Raw genomic sequence first — 10,073 nt, forward strand, 5'->3', positions numbered from 1 at the left:
GAAATTGAGCAGCCATCTGCTGCGCAATAATCTCCGCCAGCTCGGCAGTAGCTATCTGGTTGTCGCGTCGAGGAGGCATTCTAGAAGAGAAAAACATGAAATGAAACGAGTGAGATGATTGGATGAAGAGAATGAGATGAAGCAAAAGCAATCAAAAGCAAAGATGGCGGTTATGCATCGCAAAGCAAATAAGCGACGTGAAATGTCTAGTCAAAGTAAATGGGTCAGAATTAGTGTATCGCGAAGACATGCTCGCCTATAAGTGAACACTCACCCCAAGAGTTCCCAGGTAAGAGTGACTGGTCCGATTATGTGGATTTGTACGAACACTCTAGCCTTAGACAGAAAACTCAGGGTACAGGCATTCACCCTTCCAGTTCGCACGTGTTCACACTATTAACCCAACACTTTGACGGGATTTTTGAAAATCCAAAGGGGTTCAAAACCATATAACAGAGGGTTCAAAACCTTATAATAGAGGGTTCAAAACCTAGTAATCAATCATCCTAGATCAGATGATTAATTTTCAAAGCGGATTCGGAACCGAAGTTCCCGTTGGGGTTATCACCTAAGGATAGGTGATGTGCATGTTTTAAATTCTAAACACAAGATAACTTGTGTTAGGGTCCTAGAAAGTTATAGTCTAGGTCAAAGCATTACTAATAACCTAGTTCCCTATAACCATTGGCTCTGATACCAACTCTTCTGTCACACCCCGGCCGCGTATAACATGCAACCGCGGCGGAAACGCCGGGGAGTGTCGTGGACAGAATTAAATTGTTTCATAACCATGGCATACAAGTTGTATTTTATTTATAAACAAAGGTGTTACATTGTCTTAGAAAGAGAGTACGGAAATCAAAACATAATTATGCTAGTTCAACTTCATTTTTAGGCTCTAAGGCACAGGTCCGCCCTAGAATCATGATCATCGCCCTATGGAATAGCTCCTGAAAACACATGTGAAAGTAGGTACGTCAGCATAAAAATGCCTGTGAGATACATAGGTTTTGTGAAAATGGGATTCATGACTTGAGTTTTAAAAAATGTTTAATAACAGTCAGTCATGAACCTTGTAATTTGTTTTGCTTTTGTAAATCATTCGAAAAACGATAACATCAAACGATATGTATAGATAAGTGCAAGGTTAAACGAATAACCAAGTAAAATGAGTTGAATAAGATAAGTTGTTTGTGAAAATGATGTCTTGTGAAGAATATGTTATTTATGTAAAATGTAATGTGTCTAAACTGAAATGACTTAGATAATGCCACGATATGTAACATTATACAAACATTTATATATAGGAAGTACCAGCGGCGTATCCACCATGTTTGTATCATATTACATATGCCACGTTACTTAAATCATTTACCCAAACCAATCCACCATGTAAATTGTTCATATGTAAACCAAATGTCAAGTGTTATTGTAAACCATGTCAAATGTTTATGTTCAAATGTAAACCACCAAATGTGTATGTCAATGTCGACGTGTTTATGTTCAATGTAAATCATGTAATGTGCATCCCAAAATGTATCATGTATGGTAAGCGAAATGTATCAACTTAAACCATATGCACAAAACAAGTCGTTGAAGTAAAACGTGGTTTAAATCAACGTTATGTTCTGCGGAAAATGCATGCTCTATTGATATTAACATTTATGCGGTATTGTAAACTATGCATACATCCAAGCCTTGAGACTGCGGCGATAAACCCTTAAACAAATTAAAGGTTTATCTAAGTTATGTATATCGAATTCGGTCATTCCTTCCAGTCCTATCAACCCAGGACTTCAGAAACGGGAGTTGTCAATTCCTATGGTACCACTACCTACTAACGAACGGCGTAGCTAATGTTAATGAATGTATTGTCCCATGTTAAACAAACCAAATGTCATAACAAAATGAAGGCATGTGCCCATATGCTGAGTAAACATATGCAGCAGAAATGTTCATGTAAATCAATGTGTCCATATGCTGAGTAAACATATGCAACAGAAATGTTTATGTAAATCAATGTGTCCATATGCTGAGTAAACATATGCAACAGAAATGTTCATGTAAATCAATGTGTCCATATGCTGAGTAAACATATGCAACAGAAATGTTCATGTAAATCAATGTGTCCATATGCTGAGTAAACATATGCAACAGAAATGTTTATGTAAATCAATGTACTAAGTACGCACACAATGGGCATACATAGCATAAAATGTAATGAAATCGTGTACGATAATGTACTAACAACATAGCAGGCATATGATGTGAAAACATGGAAAGCATGAATGTAACAGGTAGGCACATGTGTTTCACCCCAAAACAGTTGGAAAACAGTAAAAGAGGGGTTCTATGTACTCACCTGAGATTGCTTTGGAGTTCTTGTGTAATAACCAGATAATGCTAGAGGTCACGGGATATCAAACGGCACCTAATAGGTAGCTATGTTAATATACCGGACCAAATCGGAAGGATCGGATAGTACGCGGGTTCGTAAACCAAACGAGTATGGAGACTCGTGTAATATGGTTTAACAAAGCCTACATACTAAAATGAAACTTAACCTAAGTGCTTACGGTCCATCACGACCCGTTTAGGTAGCTTACGCTACCCTAACGCGTCGCTCGCGTAGAACGCGTCTGGAACTCCTAACATCGTGACCACAAGGTATAACCTCGGAAGGTTATAGCTATGGTCACCTAATGTGTTTGGTCAGGTCCTAATGACCGACCAAATGGGTCGGGTTCGAAAGCATAAGCGATGGTTTAGATCGCTTACCTTACGACCCTATATAAGCACTAAACTAAAAGTGACGAGCTAAGCATGTTAGAACATGCTTAACTAAGTTTAGAAACAGGTTTGACATCAAAACAAACGGCTTTGATGCCCACGAGTAGTTTGGTTACAAAACATGCAAGAATGCACATTTTGGCCGAAACTACGACTCGTCACTGAGCCTAGATAACGTGGTGATCAGTAGGTATGGTCACTATGGACCATAACCATCGTGATCACGCTCACGTTATGAAGTTCCATGAACTTCGCATCGACCATAGGCTGGTCAATGCAGAAAGTCAACAAAACGTTGACTTTCGGACTCGAAAAGCGAATAAAAGAGCGAAAGAAGACTTACGGAGGGTCCCCGAGTGCTAATCAAGATCCAATAGCTCAGGTATGAAGCAAAAGCATCAACTTAGAGCATTTAGATCTGATTTGTGGGTTTTTACACAAAAAGGGGGGGGTATTTATAGGAAAGGTGGAACCGTTAGGATCGTTTTATCGAATAACGTGCTTTGATCTCGTGCGTACACGTGTCCAGGGGTTAGATTCAGTGTACTTGACCCTTGGCCCTTCATTTGGGTGAAAAGGCATCGCCCTTTGATCGAACGAAAGGCCAGATTCTGCATTAAATGCAGAATCTGCTGTCAGACATGTTCACGCGGCCCGCGTGAAAGTGGGTGCAGGTCTTACGCGGGTCGCCTAGCCCCGTCTGATCTGCACCACTTGCAGAATTTACGTATTCAGCCCCTGTTGCGTTTTTAAGCTATTTCCAGCCCCTTTAAGACTTGTAAAGTCACCTTTAAGGCCCAAAAATGATGCCTAAACATTGTGGACATGAAACATGCCCAAAAATATGTCGGATGTCGGTTCGTTTGGCCGTACGATCGCGATGTTCGCTTAATTACGACGGAATGCGCATAAGCGTGAAAGATGATCCAAATGACGCGACGAATGGATTTTTCTCATGCCAAACACTAAGGCATAATATAAGGATGCTTACATAAATTTTTGGATGTCCGGATGTATTTAGAACGTAAGTTATGCGCGAAAGTGCAAACTTGTGCACTTTTTGACACTTTTAGTCCCTGAATGACCCAAAAGTTTATTTTAGCATACCAAACCCCTCAAAGCCTATTTCTAAGCTATGCAAAGGATATTTATGGTATGTTTAACTTATGGACATGTTCCGGAATGTTCGTTACAGTTCAAATTGGCATACTTTCGCAGTTTGTCAAGTTTAGTCCCTGTAAGTGAATTAACTTGTTTTTGCTATACCAAAGCCTTCAAAACTTATTTCTAAGTTATGTAAAGGTTATTTAAGGTATGTTGAGTATATGTTGATGTTCCGGAGTATTTGTCGCATTAAACTGAGTACGTTTACGCACCAGTTTGCGTATAATGCTCCAGAAAGCGATGTAGAGTTTGAAATTGACCGAAAGTCAAAACACGAAAAATGTAAAACACAATGAAACAAACATTGGGATCAAATAACATTATTTTATTGATAATTGAACTGTTCATGATGATTACAGGCACAAATGTTACATGTAATTCTTTAACAAGTTTATTTTAAATAATTATCCCAAGTTATAAAAGATATTTTGTTCCTTGTGCATTCAAATCAATTTTCTTAAATGTTTTCAAAATGAGTCAGTTAATTGTATTTACCAGTGTAAACTGATGTATTTTCCAAAAAGGCTAAGTGGAGGTACTAATCGGAATAGGCTGGCCACTCCTAGCATCAATAAAGAGTTTTGCAAGCTTAGATGTTAAGAATCTGTTGAACAATTATCTTTTTATCTTTGATCCGCATGTGGATCTTTTACAACTGTTTTTGTAATACTTAATATTACTCTTCATCGGTTTGTAATGTATTTATCTTTTGCTTCCGCTGTGCATTTAATTGTGTTGTTTGACTATGACGATATCAACTACGTCACGATACTCCCCACCGGGCCCATCGGTAATACGTGGAAATATCGGGGTGTGACAGGTTGGTATCAAAGCCAACATTGAGTGAATTAAACACTAGCCTTTTGTGTTTAATCTCAATGACACAGTTTGCACATTCCTCGATTTTCGAGTCTAGACAAAGAACATAGGACTAATCCTAATTCTTTTATTTTGCTCTTTATATGTTTCTTTGTTGTTCTCCTTGTTTATGTTGATTGGATCAAAAATACCGCCACGAAGAAGAGGAGGAAGAGGAAAGGCGCCAATTACTGGCCACGACCCTGAAGCCGGGCCTTCTCACAGGCGAACTCCGTCGGTGACAATGAGCACGAGTCCCCAAGAAGATTAGAGGACATATCTAGAGCCCGCGAGGTGTTCGGTCTCGCTAAGCTCTTCGCCATCATACCATGACTCCTTCGGACTCCATCAAGGCGAGGAGTCCGATCATTCTCGCCGTTCCTACCTTCCACTACAGCGGTCAAGGTCGTACCGCGCCTTTGAAGACCCGACCCCGTTCTTCCAGAGCCGGTTCAACCCGGCCAACCAGGTGCAAGAACCAATGGGTTTTAACCCATTGGAACCAGAAGATCACTTCTCCAGTGACCATGCCCTGGACATGGATGAAGACACCGATCCTGCCGAGCCACCGTCCGGAACACCTAATCACCCCATCGAGATTTCGGATTGGTCATCCTTTCATGGATCACCTTATCGTGGTCCAGACAGCTACGAGACGAGATTCGCCCAATATGACTGGGTGTTTACTCCCTCCTACCACTCAGCAACACAACAGCAGCAACAGGATCCCTCTGAGGATTCACGTTTTGTAGCGGTCACGCCACCGCCACCACCGCCGCCAGAGCAGCAGCCGCCTCCTGAGCCACCGAGGCAGAGAAGATCAGGAGCACGGATGTCCGTGAGAGGGGGATTCCATTTCAGCACCCCTTAACATTCAAGTGGCAGTCATTACCCGCCACTTTATAAATACCCACAGATGGGAGGGCCTTCAAACCCCATTTCTGAGGTGAATTCTTCGCCAGTCGCACCGCCACCAGTGGGTTATGATAACCCGATTCCTGCATACGCCGATTCAGCGGCGTACAACCCTTTTGAGCAGCCGGCCCACACCAACTACAACTATGCTGCAGTTGACCCATACCTGGTAGCGTCAAACTACAATGCTCTTCATCCTGAAGGACCTTATGGAGCTCCCTGGGGAGTTGGATACCCAGCTTATGGGTACCAACACCCGCCACCTCCTCAACCTCTGCAGCCGCAGCCACTGCAGATCCAGCTGCCACAACAGCAGGAGATTCTTCAAAGGTTGATCCAGGTGGAGCGAGAGGTTCGAGAGGAGCGTAGAAGCCACCGGGGATTTTTGAAGGGTTTAGCAAGTTTGATCAAGGGGAAGAGCAAGAGAGATTTTTGAAGATTCCTTATTTATTTATTTGTATTGTAATTTCCTTGTTTAATCAAGTCCCTGCGTGGACATCTATTTCTGTATTCAGTCCCTGTAAGGACTTGTATTTCCAGTTTAGCCCCTGCGTAGGCATGTCATTTCTGTTAATGTCCCATTTAGGGCATTTATGTACTCTTTTTATTTAAATTATGGAATGTGTTGAATTTAAAATTTGAATTATCATAAGATGAATGAATATAATATATAAAATAAAATAAAAATGTCGTTCCTTTTAAAGATAAATCTGCCATTGATAGTAAATAAATCTTAAAGGCAAAACCTAGTCCATATGTCATATTAAGACAGGGCCATGATGGAAGTTCCTTATTAAGATTCAAATTCTTGTTAACATCTGAAAACATGATAACACTCCTGGTAAAATGTAATTCTATAAAATCACATAAGTCATCCTTATATTGGATTCTTCCAATCCCTATCTCTAATTTACTTAATCATCCATTAGTGGTGAAGTGCCTACGAGCCATAGTTAAGGTCCTTTGAGACTAAAGACAGTGGTGGTCTGCGACTCCCTGTCAAGAAGAGGTGATAAACTATGATTCAAGCCTCAATGCCTCGATCCTATAAAATCTTGGCTTATAATCTAAATTTGTCCATGTGACTTGGCCTTTTGTGCTATTATTATTATGTTTTAATTATAACTAAGGATTATTATAATGAAATCCTGAATGAATATATTTAACAAATTAACCAATATGGTTTATTAATACCATGGTTAATAAATCATGATAGTACTGTTATAGACTTCTGAATAAATTATTGTCATCATTTTATGTAGCAATCAAGCTACATGGTTGAGTCTGAAGAAGTTAACAGTCACCCTCTAGAAAACCATGAGGCTACTAGGATCAACATAACCAGGGAAGAACTTCGAACATTAATTGATACTGCTGTATCTGAAGTCGTGGATAGGCAATTCAGGGAATCGAGTGGTACGCATAGTAAAACCTCATCTGTACCCCATTCTAAATCTCACCCTAAGACTCATTCTGAGGCTCATAGTAAGCGACCTTCTAAACAACATGAGTCAAAGAAGGATGATATTCAACACTCCTCGAATCAGCACAGTGTTCCATCAAAGAAGATTGTATTTGATCGTGAACCACGTACAAAGACCTGTACCTATAAATATTTTGTCTCCTGCAAACCCAGGGACTTCACTGGCGAAAAAGGAGCTATTGACTGCATGACATGGTTAGACGAAATGGATACTGTGGTTGACATCAGTGGTTGCGCTGATAGAGATGCGGTGAAGTTTGTATCTCAGTTGTTCAAAGGTGAGGCACTAGCTTGGTGGAGGTCTTTGATCCAAGCTACTGGAAAGATCCCATTGTACAATCTGTCTTGGGATCAGTTTGTGACGTTGATCAAGGAAAATTTCTGTAGTCAACACGAGGTAGAGAAGATCGAGACTGACTTCCTGAAATTGGTGATGAGAAATTTGGACTGTCAGGCCTACCTTACAAGTTTTAATACAATATCTCGATTGGTTCCATATTTAGTGACACCAGAACCACAACGGATAGCTCATTTCATTGGGGGTTTAGCCCCAGAGATCAAAGCCAGTGTGAAGGCATCTTGACCTACTACCTTTAGGTCTGTAGCTGATTTGTCATTGTGTCTCACCCTTGATGCGGTCAGGCAGAGATCGCTTAGGAATTCTGACGAAGGAAAGAGGAAGCGTGAGAATGACGACTCACGACGTTCAGACAAGAAGCACAAGGGGAACTCTGACCACAAGAAGAGTTCCGGGTTTAAATGGGATGATCAGCAGTCGGGTGAAAAGCCCAAATGTAAAACTTGCAAGAAACGTCATCTGGGAAAATGCAGATACGAATCAAAATCCCAATCACAGCCCAGGGCTTGTGGGATTTGTAAGTCATCGGGGCACAAGACATTAGACTGCAAGAAGATAAAGGATGCGACGTGCTATAACTGTAATGAGAAGGGGCACATCAAGTCTAACTGCCCAAAGTATGCGAAAAAGACCGAATATGGTAAGAAGACCAATGCCAGGGTCTTCCAGATGAGTGCACGGGAAGCAGTTCAGGATGATAATGTGATAACAGGTACCTTCCTTATAAATGATGTTTATGCAAGCGTGTTTTTTGATTCGGGTGCGGATAAGTCATTTGAAGATGATAAGTTTTGTAAGTTGTTAAATTTACCTGTTAAAACCCTAAGCGTGAAATAAGAAGTAGAGTTGGCCGGTGGTAGCTTAGAAACTGCCACAACTGTGTTAGATGGATGTCTTATATCCATTAGGGACCACTCTTTTCCGTTATCCTTGCTTCCTTTGAAATTAGCTGGTTTCGACATAGTAACAGGCATGGATTGGTTATCTCAAAACCAAGCCCAGATTGTTTGCGATAAGAAGCAAGTGGTGATCAAGACTCCGTATGGTGAGCCACTTACCATACAAGGAGATACTCAGTATGGGTTGCCTAAGAAAGTGTCTATGCTTAAGGCGTCAAGGTGTATGAAGAAGGGTTTTGTCATTTACATGGCACAAGTGACTATTGATGAGCCGAAGCCCAAGATTGAAGACATCCCCGTCATTTCTGAATATCCAGAAGTTTTCCCTGAAGAACTACCTGGTTTACCACCAGATAGGCAAGTAGAATTCAGAATTGACATCATTCCTGGAGTAGCGCCTATTGCAAGAGCACCTTACAGGTTAGCACCAACTGAGATGAAAGAGTTGAGGACTCAACTAGATGATTTATTGGCAAAAGGATTTATTCGGCCCAGTTCATCTCCTTGGGGAGAACCAATCCTGTTTGTAAAGAAGAATGATGGATCGATGCGTCTATGCATCGATTATCGCGAGCTTAACAAGGTTACAATCAAGAACAGATATCCACTGCCCAGGATCGACGATCTGTTCGACCAACTGCAAGGGGCAAGTTATTTCTCCAAGATTGACTTAAGGTCAGGTTACCATCAGCTGAAGGTTAGAGATGAAGATATGCACAAAACTGCATTTAGGACTTGTTATGGTTACTAGGAGTTCTTAGTGATGCCTTTTGGGCTCACTAATGCACCAGCAGCATTCATGGACCTCATGGATCGCGTTTGCAAGCCCTACTTAGACAAATTTGTTATTGTCTTCATTGATGACATTCTTATTTAATCAAAGAATCAGGCTGACCATGAGAAGCACCTTTGTTGTATTCTTAAACTCCTTCAGCAAGAAAGGCTTTATGACAAGTTTTCAAAGTGTGAATTCTGGCTTCGTGAAGTCCAATTCCTTGGACATGTGGTTAGTGAGCGTGGTATCCAAGTGGATCCTGCTAAGATCGAAGCTATCATGAATTGGCAGGAACCAAAGACGCCCACAGAGATTCGTAGTTTCTTGGGTTTAGAAGGATACTATAGGCGTTTTATTGAAATCTTCTCAAGGATTGCAGCGCCCCTAACTTCATTAACTCGTAAGAATATCAAGTTTGATTGGGGACCTAAGCAGCAAGAATCCTTTGACATTCTCAAACAGAAGTTTAGCAATGCTCCTGTGTTGACATTACCAAAAGGTATTGAAGAATTCGTAGTTTACTGAGATGCATCACACACTGGTAAGGGTGTGTGCTCATGCAGAAGGGCAAGGTCATTGCCTATGCTTCCTGACAACTAAAAGTGCATGAGAAGAATTACACCACCCACGATTTGGAGTTGGGTTCCGTTGTGTTTGCACTCAAACTTTGGAGGCATTATCTATATGGTACCAAGTGTGTGATCTATTCTGATCACAAAAGCCTTCAGCATTGTTTAATCAGAAGGACTTAAACATGAGACAGCGTCGATGGATTGAGACTTTAAATGACTATTATTATGAAATCCGATACCATCCAGGCAAGGCGAATGT

This window comes from Helianthus annuus, chromosome 7 (genome assembly GCF_002127325.2).
Source record: "Helianthus annuus cultivar XRQ/B chromosome 7, HanXRQr2.0-SUNRISE, whole genome shotgun sequence".
Classification (NCBI taxonomy): Eukaryota; Viridiplantae; Streptophyta; class Magnoliopsida; order Asterales; family Asteraceae; genus Helianthus; species Helianthus annuus.